We start from the raw sequence: 22,996 nt of genomic DNA on the forward strand, positions 1-22,996 counted from the left end.
ATTACTGGGACAGGAACTAATTTCATTTCGCAGGATCAGGATTGGCTTACGGAGTTCAAAGTAAAACACACTAGCTCGATAGCAGTATGTAATTGATGTTGTAATCAATAACTAATAATTTCCAAAGGCAAAATCTGTTTCAAATTTGTTTACTAAGCAGACATTATCGCTGTAATTCTGAATTATTCTATTGAAGAATTGTATTTGTTCATCCTCCGCAGTGCTGCCAACTCTGCTATAAGAATTTATCTAGGTTATCCTTTTAAAAAGCAAGAAATTGCACGACAGATGCTAGATCTTACAATGAAATATCCTTAATTACAATGCGAGACAGAATTTAAATTCTGAATGACAATTAGCACAAAAATATTTTGTATGTCCACCCCGACTGGTAGAATGTCTGTTTCCGGGCGAGTTGGCAGTGCGGTTAGGGGCACGCTCCTGAGAGCTTGTATCTGGGAGATAGTGGGTTCGAATCCCACTGTCGGCAGCCCTGAAGATGGTTTTCTGTGGTTTCCCATTTTTACACCAGGCAAATGCTGGGGCTGTACCTTAATTAAGGCCATGGCCGCTTTCTTCCAACTCCTAGGCCTTTCCTATCCCATCGTCGCCATAAGACCTATCTGTGTCGGTGCGACGTAAAGCCACCAGCAAAAGAAAAAAAGGAATGTCTGTTGTTGGTTACACAGCTTGCCTTTAAAGGAGGAAAGCAGTCTAGGGCTCTAGTGCTTCGTAAACACGTCTTAAATCGTAACAGAATGCATTCCTTTTCAGAGACAGATATATCTGCCTTGTGTCTATATTTGTTCGTAATATTAAAACGAATTGTTTTCTGTTTCTTTTCTAGGTGAGTACTGCTGATATAAAAGAAGAATACTATGAAGTACCCGTAAGTTATATATCATTTAGTACATAGAAATGGAATAGAAACGGTAACGTAGTTTGAGAAATAATAATATACATGCTTTATTAAAATACAAAGGAAAAAGAATCACCTGAATATGCATTAATTCTTACAGTATTCACTAAAATATTAGCTTCTTTTGTGGCACATCGTTAGACGATACATGATACGCCTTCGTCACTCGGTCTGTGGAATGTTCTTATTGAGTATATCTTATGGTGGAAACCATGAATGGCGGCTCTCGTTATTAAATGCATTTGATCTTGGTTCTCGTTAGCCCACGTTCTGTCCATCATGGAGTCAGTAATACAGTCTGAATCCAATATTTATTACCACTGTAGAATATATGAGAAACTAGTACGTAAGCTTGTCTGCAATGGTCGAAATTACTGAGCGTTCAGTAATTGGAAATACGAAATTAAGATGTTAATGTGTCTTATGGATAAAGCTTAAAAACTAATTACTAATAATTAATTGGAAAATTTTAATAGATCATTAATGACCTTATGGATAAAAGTTTCCCTGATAACATATACGGTACCGAGCTCGATAGCTGCAGTTGCTTAAGTGCGGCCAGTATCCAATATTCGGGAGATAGTAGGTTCGAACCCCACTGTCGGCAGCCCTGAAGATGGTTCTCCGTGGTTTCCCATTTTCACACCAGGCAAATGGTGGGGCTGTACTTTAATTAAGGCCACGGCCGCTTTCTTCCCACTCCTAGCCTTCCCTATCCCATCGTCGCCATAAGACCTATCTGTGTCGGTGCGACGTAAAGCAACTAGCAAAAAAATACGGTATTTAAATGGAATCAGAACAGGTATTACAGTTTTTCCTACAAACCATATCGTGTGTAATTGTAGATGGAAGTTGTACTTTGAAGTCTATATAGATCTGTGCACTATGACTAAACACCGAAGTGGATTTATCCCAGTTTTCTATACGTGAAGCTGAGCCCGTTACAATTTGTGCATGAACGATACATTTGTCTAGCTTCAGTATAGTGAATCTTGTTCCATTCCACAAACCAGTTTTAAAACTCAATAGACATCATTGCAATCACGGAACCAGTGCCAACGTACGTTATTTGGTCATCTATCAAACTATTCAGAACCTGTTGGTTTATGACATTAACTTGTTCGTTTGGTGGGCAAGAATTGTTGCATTGAAAAATGAACTCACTGGGATAAAAAGACGAACTAAATAAATAACGTACAATACATATTTTTGAAGTCTGGTTTTATGGAATCTCGGTAATGAAATTTTGACCTGGTTCTCCTTTGCCGAGTTTAGGGGCCACTCACTGAAGTTATTACTACAGCTCTTATATGCTCTTTGAACTGTAAAAATATTAATTTTGGGCCATAGTATGTAATATCTTATACTTAAATTGACAACAGATGCTTTGTGACTGTGAGGAATAATTGGCGGGCTCTCTCAAGTAATATTACTCTTTTATTATATTTTACAATAGCTGATCTACCCCTGAGCCGGCCTCGTGATGTAGGGGTAGCGTGCCTTCCTCTTACCCGGTGGTCCAGGGTTTCATTTCTTGCCAGGTCAGGGATATTTACCTGCGTCGGAGGGCTGGTTTAAGGTCCATTCAGCCTATAATATTAGAATTGGGGAGCTATATGAGGGTGACATGGCGGCCCCGATCTAGAAAGCCAAGGATAGCAGCCGAGATAATTCGCTGTGATTAACCCCTCGGCACCTCAAAATCTGCAGGCCTTCGGGCTGAGCAGCGGTCGCTTGCTAGGCCAAGGTCCTTCGGGGCTGTTGCGCCATGGGTTTATTTTTTAATCTCACGCTGAAGGAGCGTAATGGGGAACCAGAGCAGAACAGTGACATTTTCGCTAATTGACAAGCAGAAAATTCAGCAAGATGATGTTTATTGTTTTAACCTTTAGGAGTCGTATTTAAAAGTAGCACGTTTTACAGATCTCACGCAAATGCTTTAATGTAAGTAATTTTTAAATATAGGGATGTATCTTTATATGCCGCGCTGATTTTGCAACTGATTCTGCTTTTCTAGTTTGTTTCACACATACACCTTCAGTCCTTAGTCCTGTAATCGTGTGGTACAGCACAAATCAAACGCTTGGATACAAACCGGGTTTTTTTCCACAAGTTGCACAATAGCATACAATTTTCCGTTGACCACCTTTTATTTTCCTATTTGAACACACTGTGCAGTCCCAGTGTTCTTTATCTCAGTGGAGTAAATCAAATTTGGTTTCCCGTTCAGCCTTTTACACGTGCCACGTGTCTTTCGACGATTCCCGCACAGACCTTCTCTTGGCCGATAACTTTTCTCTTAATTTCTTCAGATATATCCGAGAGAAAGGTATTGTCACTTTCAGAATTCTCAAGTGCATCAAGATGTCTGAATCGCTCAAAAAGATGCATTTACATTTGTTATCTATATTAATGACAGAGCCCATGTTGCTCAATGATTACGCAGAACACAAACAGAAACACTTGGTTGTTTCTTGCTAGAATTTGATAGTTGTGTTTCTACATATATCGAGATTATTTTATTAACTCCTTCGAGAAGTTAACACAACCTTCGATATTATGCAAAGAAACGTATAATTGTCGTAATATGATCGTAAATCACATGGCGGTTTCCGGCCGACATTCTACCTCCTCCAGAAAATCATAATGTCGGGTCGAGTGGACCGGTAAAGGTTAAAAAGTAGATATTTCTCTCTCCACTTATTTACGAGGTAAATACGGGATGCTTTCCCGCATAGTCGGTTCACTTGAAAGGACGAAGACACATCTCACCTGAGATGAAAATTAAAATGCACGGCCTGTTTCCATGTTCAAATGTGTCAGGAATGGAATGAACTAAGCCCTAATCTAGCGGCGAGGATAGCAATCGTGCCGGTTGCCTAAGCCCGTCTCACTTCCCTGGGGCGATTGACAGATGAAATGGTATTGGAGAGTGTTGCTGGAATAAAAGATGACAGGGAAAACCAAGGTACTCGGAGAAAATCCTATCCAACCTCCGCATGGTCCATCACAAATCTCACCTAGAGTGACCGGTGTTCGAACCACGGAACCGAGTGTTGAGAGGCCGGCGAGCTGCCGTCTAAGTCAAGGAGGCACATCTGCCCTCAGATAGTCTAGTAAAATTTGTAAATGAGGTCTCCACTTCTGACAAGGGAAGCTTCCCAAAACGCAGTTTGCTGTGCAAGATGTAATTTGGAGTTGGAAGAACTGTTTTGTAAATATAGGGAGGTCGGAAACTTGAACAGGAGATGTGAGCGTTAGAGGGTTGGCAACACTGATAAATAATTTGAGAGAATATTCCATATCTCGCACTGTTGTAATTATATCAGCTGCTGAATATAGCCTGTCAGATCGTTTCGCGGGCGGATTCATATGGGCTTTGCGCGGCAATGTTGATAAAGCGACCGGGAACGAGATATCGAATTATTTTTCGAATTATTTAAGAGTATGACCAACCCTCTTAATACTTACTTACCCAGTTTACGTTGTTTACGACCATCCTGTATGTACAAGGTTTGCTTTGGGACATAAGTCAGGGCGAGTTGTTTCTGTCTTCACATTTTCCTGGTGGTACCATACAGTGGCCATATGGCACTCATGGTACACGCTCAGGACGATGGGACTAGGGCAATGAGTCAGACTCCGCGCGGAATGAATGTGAGGAATTAATTTTGGGCCTGGGCATATGAACCAGACTTCAAACTCCAGTCTGGTTAATGGGAACATTGAGGATCATCACGAAACCAGAACTTTTATCAGAAACCCTTTTCCCGTGATGCTAGCTAAAGGTCATTGTGACTTACGAGTCAGAGGCGTGATTACGTGTGACTTTGTTCCAGGAGGTGGCTAGCCCTGTTGCCTAACTGAAATGTCTAGCGGCACCGATAATCGACTTCGGCTCCTCTAGGACTGTAGTTGAAATGTCGTATGGCTTTCAGTGCCGGGATATCCCAGGACTGGTTCGGTTCGCCAAGGTGGAGGTCTTTCTATTTGACACCCGTAGGCGACCTGCGCGTCGTGATGAGGATGAAATGATGATGAAGACAACACATACACCCAGCCCACGTGCCGTAGGAATTAACCAATTAAGGTTAAAATCCCCGAGCCGGCCGGGAATCGAACCCGGGACCCTCTGAACCGAAGGCCAGTACGCTGACCGTTCAGCCAACGAGTCGGACAGGACTGTCGTTAATAGAGGTTTATGGAGTTGCTGAGTTCTTTCACGGACTTGCAGATCTTGCAGTCCAAATCATTGTTATGTTACATTTCTCTCTCTCTGGTATTCTGCACTACCAGTCCTTGTTAAATCTCGCCAGTATCCTGCAGACCACTTTAAAGAGGATAATGGAGGCTCTTACTCTGTTAATCTGATTACTTGGAAGAAAGCTTCTATTAGCCCTGATCATTGCAGATAGAATAGATTGATTCTAATCTCAGAAAGGATTATAAGGCATGCCCAGGTTTCCTGTCTCTCGAATAACTTCCTTACCGGCTCGTTATCTCAATGGTCAGCATACTGATTTGCAGTTCAGACGGCCTGAAGTTCGATTCTCAGACAAACCAACCACTATAGATACAAGCAAGAGTAAATCCCTCCAGATAGGGTTGCCAAATCCACAATTAGTACTAATCTCAAATAAGTTAGAAAAGGTCAGGAAGAAGAACGATAGTTGTCTCTTTTATTGACTTTAGCTAATATTTTTCGATTTCCTTTTAACCTGGAGTAGTTATTCCAAACATTGGTTCTTTAAAATCTTGAATTTTAACTGAGAAATGTATTTGTTCTATTTAATTACAGTCCTCTCTAACTCCGATTAATTATCACTACATGCTAGTTTTATTTTTATGGTAATATTCTTATTTGTAAAATTGTTATTAATCAGTGGGGTGTCTGTTTTAGAATGAGTTTGAGTGGTGGTTTTAAACGTAGGTAAGATCACGATATGAAAATAAAGTTGGAGTTCAAGAGGACATACTGGGACAAATATTCGTTTATAGGAAGACGCGTCAGGGATTGTAATAATTTACCAAGGGAGATGTTCGCTGAATTTTCAAATTCTCTGAAATTAGTTAGGAGAGAACTAGACAAACAAGACATTAAATTTGCTACCTGAGCGACTGCCGTAAATGCAAATCAGTGGTGATTGACTAAATTTATTTCGTCTAATTTATCCTATGTTATTGAGGTGTTAATTACCTGAGCCAGATTCACGTGTAGTCTAGGAGTGGCAAGCCTGCCTCTTACCTAAAGACCACGGGTTCCATCCCTGGGCTGGTCAGGGATTTGTACTTGCATGAGAGAGCCGATTCTTTTTTTTAGTTGTTTTACGTCGCACCGACACAGATAGGTCTTACGGCGACGATGGGACAGGAAAGGGCTAGGAGTGGGAAGGAAGCGGTTGTGGCCTTAGTTAAGGTACAGCCCCAGCATTTGCCTGGTGTGAAAATGGAAAACCACGGAAAACCATTTTCAGGGCTGCCGACAGTGAGTTCGAACCTACTATCTCCCGAATACTGGATACTTTCCGCACTTAAGCGACTGCAGCTATCGAGCTCGGTGAGAGAGAGAGAGAGAGAGCCGATTCGAGGTCCAATCACCCTACATGGAAATAATCGAGAAACTATATGACGGCGAGATAGCGATTCTGTCTAAAACGTAAGGAATAACTGACGAGAAATTGGTTGAGCTGACCACGTATCACTTCTTAATCTGCAGGCCTTTGGAATGAACAGAGTTTCCTTGCTAGACGAAGACTTATCAAGGCTGTGGCACTATGTTTTGTTTTATTTTAATTTGTCGATTGCCCGTCATTCATTTTACATTCATTTTACTCTCCTAGTCAGTCGGTACTTTTTATATAATTCATTTCTTGTCGTCGGAGGCCGATGATTTTGAAGTTAGGCCCTTTAAACAATTATCAATATCATTAGACACCCCAAATTTTTGGGTAGTAATGGGTTAGAATCCAAACTAACTTGGTTATTAGGAAATGCCACCTACTCCGGTCTTCGGTGAGGTACCGAGAAGAACATAAATTGTAGGGATTGTAATAGGTCGTTCCCCTAATTTTTATGTAAAACTAATATCATAACCCTTCTACAGACTAAAGTATACTTGTTCGGATGGGTAGTGCCTCTAATGTTTATGCAAAACTCATAGCATAACCGTGAAAGTTAACACGTTCTGATGAGTCGTACCCCTATTGATTATGCAAAACACATAACATAACTGTTGTGCAGACTAGAGTATACGTGTTCAGATGGATCGTACCCCTACTGTTTATATAAAACTCGTAGCATAACCGTTGTGCAGTCTAGAGTATACTTGCTCTGATGCGTCATACCCCTACTGTTTACATAAATCTCGTAGCATAACCTTTGTGCAGACTAGAGTATGATTGTTGTGATGGTGGTACCCGTTATGTGTATGCACGACTCATGGCATAACCTTTATGCAGACTAATGTACTTGTTCTGATAGGTCGTATCCCTAATGCTTATGTAAATCTCACAGCATAACCGTTGTGCAGACTAGAATATACTTGTTCTGATGGGTCGTACCCCTACTGTTTACATAAAACTCGTAGCATCACCGTTGTGCAGACTAGAGTATACTTGTTGTGATGGTGGTACCCCTAATGTGTATGTACAACTCATGGCATAACCGTTATGCAGACTAGAGTATATTTGTTCTGATGGGTCGTACCCCTAATGTTTATGTAAAACTAGTAGCAGAATCGTTGTGCAGAGTAGCGTATACTTGTTACTCGTTTTAGTAAGAGCATTCTAACCTATGCCTGCCTAAAACCAGAGCTCTGATCATCATCCTATTCCAACATGGTACAGTAACGAGAACTCGGAAAGATAACATGTTCCAAGTAGATCTCTACATAACAGAACTGTCTTCTTGTGCGCGCTCCTCTCTGCTTTTAGCGTCACAGACTTAACCCTCAGTTCCCTGTGAATGCGAGGTTCTTCAGCTTGTTAGTGGGACTTCCTTCTATCTCGAGTCAAGAACATCCGCTCAGCAGGAACCTGTACAGTCATTACGAGGTGAACCAGTATAGTGCTGATGTCACGGTTTCCGTTGACATCATGGTGAATTTGTGCATCAGGAAATAATAGCTAATGCACTTCTAATGACATCACGGCAGCAGATTATTAAAGGACTTATCGCACGGCTACGATCTTTCTAACACAACAGTACTTACGTGTAATAATAAGAATAAAAAGAAGAAGAATGATGATGATATTGTGATCAGAGTGTCCGAATCTCCCATTTTTACGTAGATAATTGAAGAAGTTCAAGTATCTTGTAGACTAGCGGGAACGCAGTGTTTCAGAAGGAGCAGCGCTAACAACCCGGACGAACAGACACTATGCAATAATCCGTACAGAATCCCCGTACGCCACTGAGTGTCTTATAATTAACATAAAGAAACTGAGAGGCAAATTGGAAGTCCAGCAGAGAAAGATATTACGTAGGATATTGGGATCAGTCAAAAAAGTACGAATACAGAAGAGGATCCTACCAGGACTTGTACAAGTACAATGAAAAGATCACAAATGTTGCCAGGAAGAGGAATCCTACATTCGACGGTCATATTTGAAGGATGAATCCAACCAGCCTGACTAACCGTCTTCTTGGTTACTGGAATCATAGAAAGATCAAGACACCGTGACTAATAGAAGTGATCAAAAACATGCAGTAACTGGGAATAACAGAGAGTGACATCAAAATCCGGTTACCTCTCAGAAAGATATTAACACAAAAGGGGCTCCAGGACAAACTACCACGAAATGAAACAAGATGCGCCCTCTGGATGAAGGATAGAAAGGAAAAACACATACGGTACCGGTCAAAAGTTTAGGACCACATTAAAAAATCATGAAGTTCTATCTATAACCTAAAATTTTGCTACTAGACCTCTGTATTTTTTTCCTGAGCTCTCGCATCTAATATGATATACGTCGCATGATTTCAGTGATTTACGCCAAGTAGTGTATAAGTTATAAATTTTTAACTGTTGGAAGGTCACGTCAGAAAGTTAACATTTTTGGAAATATTATGTACTATATACTCTAATCGGCTTCAAGTATCACCAACAAGATTCTTTTATGGACTTAGCAATAGTTGGGGGTCATTTTGGTATAAATAGAAAAAATCCGAAAAAATGCGGCACCGACTTTTGTGCTTTAATTTTTTCTTTCAAATCCGCTCTAAAATGGTCAGGTTTTCCTTGTGTTCTTGTCATAGGTCTCAGTGTGAGCTATCGTCATCAGAAATGTGTTCTTGGTTGCCATCCACAGAGTGCAAATGGAACTATCAGGGCAGACAAGTGTCATGCCGATAGCTTGTCCTGAGACCTTGGGCCATACATGACAAAGGCAAAGAAAAATCAACCATTTTGACGCTGGTTCGAAAAAAATAAAACACGCAAAAAAAAAGGTGCCGCGTATTTTCGGAAGTTTTTATATTTATACTAAAATGGCCCCCACCTATCTCTAAGTCTACAAAAAATTCTTGGTGGTGATACTTGCAACCAATTAGAGTGTACAGTACATTATATAACCAAAATTTTTTATCTTTTGTTGTGACCGTCCAAGAGTTAAAAATTCATAACTTCCGCATTATTTCGACTAATTCAATGAAATCAGGCGACATATATCCTATTAGATGCGAGAGCTCAGAAAGAAAATTACAGATATATCGTGGCACAATTTTAGGTTCTAGATGACATTTCGTGATTTCTTTACGTGGTCCTAAACTTCTGACCGGTACTGTAGCCATAGAATGCTATATTACAGGTCAAACATCACAAGACCAACTCCAAAGAAAACCGTGGAACGTGGTATAATAATGATGAATAATAGTAATATTAATAACAATAATAATACAATTCATTGAGTCAAAATTAATATATCTGTTCCAGATGTGTCTCTTACAAAGTATCCTAAAATGAATGTGTGGTGTCCCGAACTCCCGTGTGATCCATATAACACACTCAACACAATCCTCCAGTACAAGTATGCACTTTCTCATACAGTGTAGATATCACACACCCACATCGAACTGTGTTCCTTACACGGGCTGGTCCAGATTAGAAATAGCCACACGAAAACACACAGCCCTACACACCAACATTATACACGTAAAATGAATGTACTACGAAATATAACCATATTTTATGTAGGTTTTCTCCGTGAATGTGAATTAACTCTTTGTAAAATAATGAAACTGTTACCATTCGCAAGTTTCATTAAATTATATATTCACAACGCGTTTCAGAGATTTGTCTCCGTCTTCAGGTGGTAGAAATGATGACGTATAATTGATGCCCTACTTGACTCACAGTTTGACTCAAGAGAAGAAGCCGTTATATTTATTTCATCTATCTCCCGTCAACTTCACCCCGTCTAGAAAGCCAAACATAACGCCCTAGAGGATTCGTCGTGCTGACCACACGACATATGGTAATCTGCAGGCCTTTGGTTTGAGCAGTGAACCTTTGGTAGGCCGGACATTTCAAGGCTGTTGCTCCATGCGTTTTGGTTCTTTTGGGGGGTCAACTATAAGAGTGCGTCGTCTCAGAAATACTCAGTTGTAGATAAAACTTAATCTTGATTTTAAATATTCCTTTTATATTTTATAACTGGGCATGAGTTGTGGAGCTATTAATTGATAGACTATCTGTAAATTTCTAGAGTTTCAAAGTGATTGAATTAAATTTGAGCAGATAACCTAACTGTTAGATATTTTTTAACAACAATCATGTGACTTAATTCATCAACACTGTGTATTTGAGTCTGGGGATCAACTGAAAGCAACAACCGACCCATGAGCCTTAAAGAAACTCATTCCGCTTAGTGAATCTCACCATCACCCCTCTTGTCAGTCCGCACAGCGAGCCTGACTCAGTGATTCTGGTAGGCTCAGATACGGCTCAAACAGGCTCAATGCCGTGTAGGCTCACTACCGGCTCAAATAAATCCATTTGTTTGAGTGAGTCCAATTTTCAGGCTCATGCATGTGTAGAAGTATGCTTAATACACATGTCTAGTTGGATGCCATACATTCGAATCCTATCCACCATTTCGAGATTTGTTTTTCAAGTTTTAGAAGCTTTGGTCACGTGGGTACAAGGTAGTATAAAATTACTGGAAATTTCCCATTTGGAAAATCAAAGTATGAAGCAATGTTGCCTAGTTGTGTCCCCCTGTGGGTAGGGGTAGTAGAATGTCACTCACAGTATCCCCTGCTTGTTGTAACCGACGACTAAAAGGATACCTAGGTGCTCTTAACTTGGGAGCGTCGGTTAACGACCACGAGGCCTTTAGCTGTGTCCTGACATTGATCCCACTTACTTGTACCAGGCTCCTCACTTTCATCTGATCGATTCGTCCTCCTTTAGTCAATTCTTGTTCAAAACCGACCTCGGCGGTATTAGAGTTTTCGAGGCCTAGGGGGTTTTTGATCTCGACGCCCGTTGTGGCCCTTGTCTTCCTTTGGCCATACCTTCATTCTTTGAAGTGTCGGATTCCTTCCATTTTTCCCTCTGTTTAGTGTTAATAGAGGATGGTTGCCTATTTGCTCTTACTCTTACAAAAATATAATTTCCCCTTTGCGAAAACATAATGAATAATTAATGTAATTTTGCTTTACGTCTCACTAACTACATATTACGGCTTTTAGGAGACCCGAGGTGCCAGAATTTAGTCCCGCAGGAGTTCTTTTACGTGCCAGTAAATCTACCGACACGAGGCTGACATATTGGAGCACCTTCAAATACCACCGGACTGAGCCAGGATCGAACCGGCCAAGTTAGGGTCAGAAGGCCAGCACTTCAACTGTCTGAGCCACTCAGACCGGCAAAATAGCTAATGATTATGTCTTTCAATAAATAAATAAATAAATAAATAAATAAATAAATAAATAAATAAAACCAAGGTGTACGGTAGCGGCTAATATGACGTCACTGACGATACACTTCCCATTTCAAAACACACTATTTATTCAAATCCACAGCCGCAGTATCTTCGGGACCAAGGCCTACGGTAACGACTGTGACGTCACTTGTGTTTAAAATTTCGTCACGTTACACTCATTTTCGGATGATCTCTAGCCATAAAACATATTCATGACGAGACAATAATCACCACCCACCATCGCCACCATGCAGGCTGTGATATGGATGGCCAAGTCATACAGCTCTCAAGGTACGGTTGCTAGGTAACGTCGCGTCTCACATTGTATTACAACACACTATTTCGTTACACAAATTTTCCTACGTCACTCCGCCCCCAGCTCTAAGACATAATTTCGTCAAAACAGTTTCCCTAAATATGCCTTGAGAGAAAGTTGAAAATATATCCAGAATATCATTGACGATGATCCTGTCACAGCTGCGAATTCAATGTCGTAATTTTGCAACAAGGATAATAAAAGCGAAGTTCATCAACCCTGCCCTAGAACTTGTACAACAGCTCTGCAAGTTGGACGTGTCCTTTATACAATCACCCGCTGATGGATTATGTTAGATGAACTAATTAAGATAGCAAAAGCAATTATACTCAATTTGTCAAAGCAAATCTTGCGTGTAAGATTAGTCGGTAGCTGTCTGTGTATGGGAAGCCAATTAAGGAAGTCTGAGAAGAGAGACGCTTATTTCCCGCCTCCCGTCGCAAACCCTCTCGCTCGAACCACCACTCAGAATTCCGAGCTGTTAATAGGTACTTGGAAACTAAACGCCACTACATTTAGAACTTTTTTATATTCAGTTACGACTTGTCTCTGATCGTATACCGAGAAGATGTAACAGATGCTATCAGATGTTCCTCCCGTTCTGTAATGCTGAAGACAGTTTCGCACAAGCTTAAATCATCAAAGGAATGTGTCTAATTATAGGATTGAAATTATGGACCTTATAAAGGCTGCCGCTTCATATGAATTAACTGGTGGTTGCGCCCATCATTACTTCTTTAGTCGTATCATTATCATCTATTTATATAAAAGTGGATGTGTGTATGTTCTAGCATAGTTATTGAACGTATGGAACAATTTCAATTAAACTTGGCACACATGTGACTTAGTGTCTGCAAAATAATACTGCGGGGGTAAAATACCCCTGGTACTTCTAGTAGTGGAGAGGGGTTGACAGTAAAAAAATGCACAGTTCTAGCTCTTCAGGCAAGCGACTCAGTGTTTAAAACATCCTAAGGATATGAGCTACGAATTTTAGGTAAAGAAAATTTAATAAAGTATGAGAACATATCATTTATTTATTCCCATCATCGTCATCGTCATCCGATCGATTAGATTAGCAGTTTCCCCCCTTTTTTTACCACTACGAGCGATAATGTGAGTCAATGCAGAGTTTCACTTGAGCCCTTGTAACTACATTCTGTGTGACCATTTTTGAAAAATCAGAAAAAAACCTGAGGGTACTGAAAAAAGGAACACATTGCAGAAAGAATAATGTAAATAAGTTAATTTGACTAGGATTTGAATGAAAAAGGAAACGAATAAAGAAAGAAGCGATTGTAGGCTGTTTTCCGGAAGTGAGTTTTGAAATGTGTTTTTTTTGTTTTGTTTGTATACAACTATACAGAACTCACAATTTAAAACCTTCCCGGACCGTTTTACCCTTCTGTGATGATGGAGATTTACTAGGATGTATATAATGATGAAGACGGCAAACAAGCCCAATCCTCTGGCTAGAAGCATTAACCGATGAAGGTTAAACACGGTTGGGAATCGAACCCATGACCCCTTAGTCTGGAGGCCGAAACGCCACGGCGCTGGGCAGAGTGAGCTGAGGAAACAGGGTCCTTTGAACTTTCCATATTCGCGTCTACTTCACGGTGAGTGTCAGGTTGAGCTATCATTTAGACACCCTGTAATCAGTTGAAAGCAACATCGACCTTCTTGCAGTGGAAAAGGCTGGCATATTCACCAGCCGAGTAGCAGTGTCAAGACTGTGGTTCTTACTGTTCCTGGATTAGCACCTCAACCTGATTCTCAACCTGTTGTGAGATGGACAGCAGGCAATGGTATGTTGATAAACGGGGTTAAAAGTCAGGTTGTGAGTTTCACAAATAGGAAAAGTCCTCTCAGTTTTAATTACTGCGTTGATGGGGTGAAAGTTCCCTTTGGGGGTCATTGTAAATATCTAGGTGTTAATATAAGAAAAGATCTTCATTGGGGTAATCACATAAATGGGATTGTAAATAAAGGGTACAGATCTCTGCACGTGGTAATGAGGGTGTTTAGGGGTTGTAGTAAGGATGTAAAGGAGAGGGCATATAAATCTCTGGTAAGACCCCAACTAGAGTATGGTTCCAGTGTATGGGACCCTCAACAGGATTACCAGATTCAAGAACTGGAAAAAATCCAAAGAAAAGCAGCTCGATTTGTTCTGGGTGATTTCCGACAAAAGAGTAGCGTTACAAAAATGTTGCAATGTTTGGGTTGGGAAGAATTGAGAGAAAGAAGAAGAGCTGCTCGACTAAGTGGTATGTTCCGAGCTGTCAGCGGGGAGATGGCGTGGAATGACATTAGTAGACGAATAAGTTTGAATGACGTTTATAAAAGTAGGAAAGATCACAATATGAAGATAAAGTTGGAATTCAAGAGGACAAACTGGGGCAAATATTCATTTATAGGAAGGGGAGTTAGGGATTGGAATAACTTACCAAGGGAGATGTTCAATAAATTTCCAATTTCTTTGAAATCGTTTAGGAAAAGGCTAGGAAAGCAACAGATAGGGAATCTGCCACCTGGGCGACTGCCCTAAATGCAGATCAGTATTGATTGATTGATTGATTGATTGATTGATTGATTGATTGATTGATTGATTGATTGATTGATTGATTGATTGATTGATTGATTGATTGATTCTGTCACCTTCCTGAGAAAATTATTGCGACAATAGATCTTTGACTTGCCTTTTGCGCAGTGGTGCTCATACTTGATGAGTTAGTGCCCCGTATTGCTGCAGTAATTCCATATAATGGGGATTGGCAGTGGAAAGGTTAGAGGATAGAGCTGTCATTAACAGTCTGTCTTTGTGTTGTCATGCATTGAAGAAGAGTTTCGCAGTGTCCAATACATATCCTTTCGATTGAGAGGGAAGTTATTTGCGAAGTTAAATACAAAACCAGTCAGCCTTACTGAGGAATCAAAAACCCCTATAGCTGCATATCAGAGTCTTTAAAGACGGTATGGTTTCACGCAGAAGAATGTTGCTTCGATTCCCTGTGAGGAAGATGAATCTTCCACTTCTTGAACTATCACATTACACACAGACTAACTCCAACTCCTTCTGATTGAAATCACAAATTGTGATATATTATTAGTATCATTTCTTTATGTGCCAGTATAAAAATCACAGCAATCCTCTCAACTCGCTAGTAAGAATGTCGCCATTCTGGCGGAAGTCGAATCGTTGCTCCATTTCAATTTATTGGTGTCGAGAAAGAATGAAACTGTTTCACGGTAGTTTCCCTTGTCTGATACAGCCACTCTTCAAGGGTCAGAACTCATTCAAATCTTATGAGGGACAAGAAGATTCTTATAGAAAAATCAGTTATATAAGTTATTAATTTCCAGTCTCACTTCTTAACCCGCACTACGCACCATTTGAAGGATTTTCATAATTACTAGGTGAATGATTTCTTATGTACAAAACAGTATTGCGAACTGGCAAAACCTTAAATCTCTATGGAAAATACTCCCATCTGTCTTGTTACGTACAGGAATGGGTTCGCGACTTACGAGTAGCCGAATCTTCCGAGTCCCAACTGATGCGGAAAATAATGTTTACAATCTAAATGAAACAGAAAAGTCGAAGGAATTACCCCGCGAAAAGCTTAAGAATAAAGGATCGTAATGGAAGGGGAAAATGAGACTCCGTAGACCTCAGATATTATAATATCGCCAAATACACTGACTGACAGAGCAAATGCAACACCAAGCAGGAGTGGTTCGAAAGGGATGAAAGTTGGGGAAAAAACAGAGTCGGGACGGACGAATAATTGATGTTTATTTCAAACCGATATGCAGGTTACACAATGCGCACGGCATCGACTCAGTAGGATGTAGGACCACCGCGAGCGGCGATGCACGCAGAAACACGTCGAGGTACAGAGTCAATAAGAGTGCGGATGGTGTCCTGAGGGATGGTTCTCCATTCTCTGTCAACCATTTGCCACAGTTGGTCGTCCGTACGAGGCTGGGGCAGAGTTTGCAAACGGCGTCCAATGAGATCCCACACGTGTTCGATTGGTGAGAGATCCGGGGAGTACGCTGGCCACGGAAGCATCTGTACACCTCGTAGAGCCTGTTGGGAGATGCGAGCAGTGTGTGGGCGGGCATTATCCTGCTGAAACAGAGCATTGGGCAGCCCCTGAAGGTACGGGAGTGCCACCGGCCGCAGCACATGCTGCACGCAGCGGTGGGCATTTAACGTGCCTTGAATACGCACTAGAGGTGACGTGGAATCATACGCAATAGAGCCCCAAACCATGATGCCGCGTTGTCTAGCGGTAGGGCGCTCCACAGTTACTGCCGGATTTGACCTTTCTCCACGCCGACGCCACACTCGTCTGCGGTGACTATCACTGACAGAACAGAAGCGTGACTCATCGGAGAACACGACGTTCCGCCATTCCCTCATCCAAGTCGCTCTAGCCCGGCACCATGCCAGGCGTGCACGTCTATGCTGTGGAGTCAATGGTAGTCTTCTGAGCGGACGCCGGGAGTGCAGGCCTCCTTCAACTAATCGACGGGAAATTGTTCTGGTCGATATTGGAACAGCCAGGGTATCTTGCACATGCTGAAGAATGGCGGTTGACGTGGCGTGCGGGGCTGCCACCGCTTGGCGGCGGATGCGCCGATACTCGCGTGCTGACGTCACTCGGGCTGCGCCTGGACCCCTCGCACGTGCCACATGTCCCTGCGCCAACCATCTTCGCCACAGGCGCTGCACCGTGGACACATCCCTATGGGTATCGGCTGCGATTTGACGAAGCGACCAACCTGCCCTTCTCAGCCCGATCACCATACCCCTCGTAAAGTCGTCTGTGTGCTGGAAATGCCTCCGTTGACGGCGGACTGGCATTCTTAGGCATACACGTGTCCTGTGGCACACGACAACACGTTCTACAATGACTGTCGGCTGAGAAATCACGGTACGAAGTGGGCCATTCGCCAACGCCGTGTCCCATTTATTGTTCGCTACGTGCGCAGCACAGCGGCGCATTTCACATCATGAGCATACCTTAGTGACGTCAGTCTACCCTGCAATTGGCATAAAGTTCTGACCACTCCTTCTTGGTGTTGTATTTGCTCTGTCAGTCAGTGTAAGAAGAAATGCAATCATGGGGGCCGATACAAAATATTACTGGAGAAAGTAGCAGTTACACCAGGTCCTACTGTGTCCACCTGGTAACCATCATTGACGATTAATGCAGAAAGTATATTATGTTTGAGTAAATCATCATCATCTTCATCATCAACATCAGATGTATTTTCCAGCTGTTGGCCAGATCTGCTTGGAACGTAAGCTTCTCCAAGACCTCTTGTTTTCCCATCACTTATCCCTCTTCACTCTTGCCCAGTCCTCTCCTTTTCTCCGTATATACTCTTCCACTCCTTTTATCCACCTGACTCCTTGTCTTTCTCTTGGTCGTTTTGCTTTGATCTCCATTTCGTCTTCGGTTTTCTCCGACTTTCTCTACATATGTCCATACCATCTAAATCTAGATACCTCAATCCAGTTTTGCATTTCACTTGCCTGTATCCCAGTCACAGCTCTCTGCCTCATTACCCAAGTTGCTGCTGCATAAGTCAGAGTAGGTACATAGTATGTCCTGTATATCATTCTCCTGCTTCTCTGAGGGACATCCTTGCTCCAAACCAGGCTTCTGGCACTTTTCAGGAACACTCCTGCTTGTATTCCACGCTCAATGTCTTACACTTTCATCTATGATACTTCTCAGGTACTTGAAACACTCTACATTCTTAAGCTGTTCTCCTTCAAGCATTATTTCTCTCTTAGGTCTCTCTTTCTGTCTAATTCCCACCACTATCTCGCACTTTCTGGCATTAAATTTAATTCCATATTGTTCCACCTCATCTTACGATGCGTTTAACTGTTCCTGTATATCCTCTTCCTTTTCTCTCCGGGGTACAATGAAAAGCAAAGGTGACAGAGCAGTTTTGATCCACGTTTTAGCTCAAACCAGTCTGTTATTGAGAGTAAAGCGGAATAAATAGAACGTTAGTCGCTCAGTTTGTGTACCATCAAGTCTCAGGTTGTAGTTTTAAGAATGCATATTTTCTAGAGAACGTGCTAAAGCCAAGAGTAGAGCGCTGCTGGACTGACACAGAAGCTTCAGACTAGAAGATAAACTGCGGTTTATCACTGCTAATTCCTAGAACACACAAGGAAGCTGGAGACTGGGACGATGAGGCCACGTCTTCACATATGACTCGTTAGTGAAACATGGAGAATTCAAAGAAACATCTAGGATGATTCTCGACTTATTTTTACTGAATAAGTGAACATAGATACGGCTGGCCTATAAGAAATGTTTCATTCGTAACAGTGGATGATTGCATCCGGGAGATAGTAGGTTCGAATCCCACTATCGGCAGCCCTGAAAATGGTTTTCCGTGGTTTCCCATTTTCACACCAGGCAAATGCTGGGGCAGTACCTTAATTAAGGCCACGGCCGCTTCCTTCCAACTCCTAGGCCTTTCCTATCCCATCGTCGCCATAAGACCTATCTGTGTCGGTGCGACGTAAAGCCCCTAGCAAAAAAAAACAGTGGATGAATGCCTCTCGTTTGTGTTCTTTTTAATAGGTTTTCGGGGACACAAAGATGGGATAGCAATGGGATTGGGAAGGTAGCGACCGTGGCTTTAAGTAAGGTACAGACCCAAACGTACCGTGAAAATGGGACACCACGGAATACCATCTTCAGGGGGATCTTAACGCATCATTTCCCTAGTTCAAGCTCACACTTACTTCACCCAAACCGCAAGGCCAACATGCTGGCCGTACTTATTCTGCGTCCCGCTGGAAATTTCAGGATTGAAAATGCCTAAGCAGATTAAATGTTTCTAACATTAGCAACGGATCATAGTAAATGATGGTTTCTTTCTCGAAATTTTGTTTTTGATATAGAGTATCTTGATTATTCGTCTAGCCTGTTCGATACGAAGCACAGTCAGTCAGATGCGCAATGACGTTATGAATCTGACATCGTATTCACTAGGTTTTGCATATTGTTAATTTCATTTGCTCCTCCAGGTCAGAAAATATTCCCTGTTGGTAAACGATGATACGAGAGGTACCGCGACGGTGCAAGGATTAGGGAGATGTTCTTTATCAACCTGAACTTAATTGTGAATAACTGTGACGAGAGTCCGGATGTCTAGGTAGTGTTGCGTTAGAATGCAAACCAGATGATCTAGTAGGAACTGTCGTCTACCCGCTCTTCCGTAGTGTAGCGAGAGTAACATAAGATATAGGGGTTCTAATAGGCGAGAGCCTGCCGGGGAGAGTGGCTCAAACGGTTGAGGCGCTGGCCTTCTGACACCCAACTTGACAGGTTCGCTCCTGGCTCAGTCCGGTGGTATTTCAAGCTGCTCACATACGTCAACCTCGTGTCGGTATATTTACTGGCACGTAAAAAGAACTCCTGCGGGACTAAATTCCGGCACCTCGGCGTCTCCGAAAACCGTAAAATTAGTTAGTGGGACGTAAAGCAAATAACATGTATTTATTACTAGGCGGGAGCCTACTGTTTATGCAAATGTCATAGCAGAATTGTTGTCCGGGTAGAGTGTACTTATCTGTGGTGTAGTGGTTAGTATGATTAGCTGCCACCTGTGGAGAGCCGGGTTCGATTCCCGACTCTGCTACGAAATTTGAAAAGAGGTGTGAGGGCTGGAACGGGATCCACTCAGCCTCGGGAGGTCAAGTGAGTAGAGGTGGGTTCGATTCCCACCTCAGCCATCCTGGAAGTGGTTTTCCGTGTTTCCCACTTCTCCTCCAGGCAAATGCCGGAATGGTATATAACTCAAGGCCACGGCCGCTTCCTTTCCTCTTCCTTGACCATCCCTCGCAATCTTCTCATCCCCCAACAAGGCCCTCGTTCAATTTAGCTGGAAGGCGGCCTGAACCAGGTACTTGTTCTCCTCCCCATTTGTCGATCTAAAGTCTTACGCTCAAGGACACTGCCCTTCATGCGTTAGAGGTTTGTTCCCTCGCTGAATCCGAGGGAAAACCAACCCTGTAGGGTAAACGGATTAAGAAAGAAAGAAAGAAAGAAAGAAAGAAAGAAGTTTTACAGCCTAAACATCCGCGCACTATGACCATACCTGACAGGTGAAAACATTTGTTTGTTCAATACCCTCCGAAATACTGTCATACAGATATTGCCGAATATAGAAAGGTATACAATGTGGTGTACAGCGCCGGCTTCGCGATGTAGGGGTAGCATGTTCGATTCCCGGCCAGGTCAGGAATTTTTACCTAGATCTAAGGGCTGGTTCGCGGTCCACTCAGTTTACGTGATTACAACTGAGGATCTATCTGTCTGTAAGATAGCTGCCCCGGTCTACAAAACCAAGAATAACGGCCGAGGGATTTCGTTGCGCTGACCACACGGCACCTCATAATCTGCAGGCTGAGAAGCGGTCCCTTGGTAGACCAAGACCCATCGGGGCTGTTGTGCCATGGTCTTTTTGTACAGTAATATAATAGTTTGCAGTCGTATTTAAAGGGTTGTCTAAACCACAATACTGTTCTGTTAAGAAAGTTCCATAAATAGTTCGAATTCCAAAAGGATCGAAAATCTTTTACCAAACAACAGTGCTGACTAGAGGGTACATTCATATTGATAACCAGGAGCACATTCTAATGCATTTCTGTATAGAAATTGAGGTTCTAGTCATAAAAGGGAAGTATATAATGCTATGTTATTAGTTAATCTCTGACGCTGCCACATACGAAGTGGCTGAGTGCTATTTATCTTCTCAACAAACATTCTTGAGGAGCTCCCTCCGAAACCATTAGCAAGTTTTGAGTGCTTGCATTAAAGCAGTGTTTATCTTCAGGCTTACGACCAAAACTGGTCGAAAACCCCACAGTAAACATTGGAATACACGCTCGTGCCGGAATCTAAAGTGTCATACTGGTATTACGATTTACAAGCAACTCAATTGTATCAGTGCGTGTCTCAAGGTTAACTTTTACATGTGGAAGGTTAATATCTTTGTATCTGGGTTGGAATAGGTCATAGTACTGTAAATAAGCCAGGAGATCGTGTGGATTATCTAGTTACCTCTATTGGATTAATTTGGGAAGTAATTGTAAGTGCTATTGAATGTAAGAGTCCGAGTCTAAGTGGGGCGTGTAGTTGTTTCCATTTTTATCGGAAGGGAATTGGACCATGTCCTCTGTGAAGATGATTTCAGATGGGAGGGAATGGGGTTGTCATGCAATTAGAAGGGTCTCAGGAAACTCTATCAATATCATCCAGACTTCGGTTATTCACTTTCAATTGGATATTCTTTAAAACAACCCAGAGGACATGTGACTAAATGCAAATATACCACCAACGCGAAATTAGTGTGTATTCTTCGTCTAACGAGTGGAGAATACTGTGCGACAAGAAACTGTACATCTGACAGAAGCATGCCACCAATTAATGTTGATCCGGAATGTGACGGCGCCATCCGTAACGTGCCTACGTTTTTCGACAACTTAAAATATCGTCGCCTTGTAAGCGAAGTAAAGTGATCAGACACTTGACTATCTAACGTTCTTTTCGTTTCACAATAAGTCAGAATTTTCCAACGGGCATACCATGTTAAATACACCGGTTCTAGGCCGATCACCGCAGTTAAGCAACATTGGTCTTGGCCAGAATTTGGATGGGTGACCGCTTGGGAACACCACGTGCCGTTGGCTCAATTCCCTTTTGCCGGCCCCGCGGTGTAGTAGTAGCATGCCTACCTCTTACCCGGAGGCCCGGGGTTCGATTCCTGGGCAGGTTAGAGATTTTTACCTGGATCTGAGGGCTGGTTCGAGGTCCACTCTGCCTACATGATTACAATTGAGGAGCTATCTGACAGTGACAAGGCGGCCCCGGACAAGAAATCTGTGAATAACAGCCGAGAGAATTCTTCGCGCGGACCATACGACACCTCATAATCTGCAGGCCTTTGAGCTGAGCAGCGGTCGCTTGTTAGGCCAAGGCCCTTCGGGACTCTAGCGCTATGGGGTTTGCATTTTATAAGTCAGAATTTGGCTGGACAACAACCTCGCCTTCGTCACATATATTTTCTCCTTCCTGATATTGTGTGTTTGTAATGCTTGTGATACAACGTTAAATAAATGCAGTGAATCTTCTCCACAATACAATCCCTACTCGCGACCTCTTTCAGGGAGGTATTCTCATAAGACCAATGAGTTTTCACCCTCCTTAAGACGAGCGCCATTTTCCTGACCGACGACCACAAATTTTAGACTTAGAGTAACATTTCTTATGTATCTCCTTGAAGATGTCCACACTGTGGTTCACAACCTCAAGTTGCAAACCACTTGTATAAAGTCAATTCTATTTTCTCGTAAATACGGGAAACTGCGTGTAAAGTGCTCGGTGGTCACAATGGCTTATCGTGTGCCACACTGTAACGGTACTGTAATTTCACCCCTCGTCTGTCGTGTAGATACACAAAACAGCGTGACCTGCAGCTGCTTTGCGTTTAACCCACAGCTGTTGGTCATTGACTACGAGAAACCCGCTCTTCTTCTTGTAAGATTGTAGGAGTTGCCGGAAGTTTAGGCATGTACACGTTAGAATACAAACGTACTGGAACGCGTACCAAGTATTAGGGGCCCGGCAGATTAGAACCCCTAGAAGTTATGTTACTTTCCCTGCGTTACGGAAGAGCGGGCTGGGTGACGCGTCCTTTGTGCAAACTTAGTTTGCATTCTAAGATATAACTGCCTAAAGATCCGAAATAATCTGCTGTACTTCGTGTTAAAAGCACCAGGACCCGCTC

At 42.4% G+C, this 22,996-nt stretch overlaps 1 pseudogene; it reads left to right on the plus strand.

Moving 5' to 3' along the window:
- Positions 1-21,780: 21,780 nt before the first annotated feature.
- Positions 21,781-21,899, plus strand: LOC137502843 (5S ribosomal RNA; annotated as a pseudogene).
- The last annotated feature ends 1,097 nt before the right edge of the window (positions 21,900-22,996 follow it).

This window comes from Anabrus simplex, chromosome 12 (genome assembly GCF_040414725.1).
Source record: "Anabrus simplex isolate iqAnaSimp1 chromosome 12, ASM4041472v1, whole genome shotgun sequence".
NCBI lineage: Eukaryota > Metazoa > Arthropoda > Insecta > Orthoptera > Tettigoniidae > Anabrus > Anabrus simplex.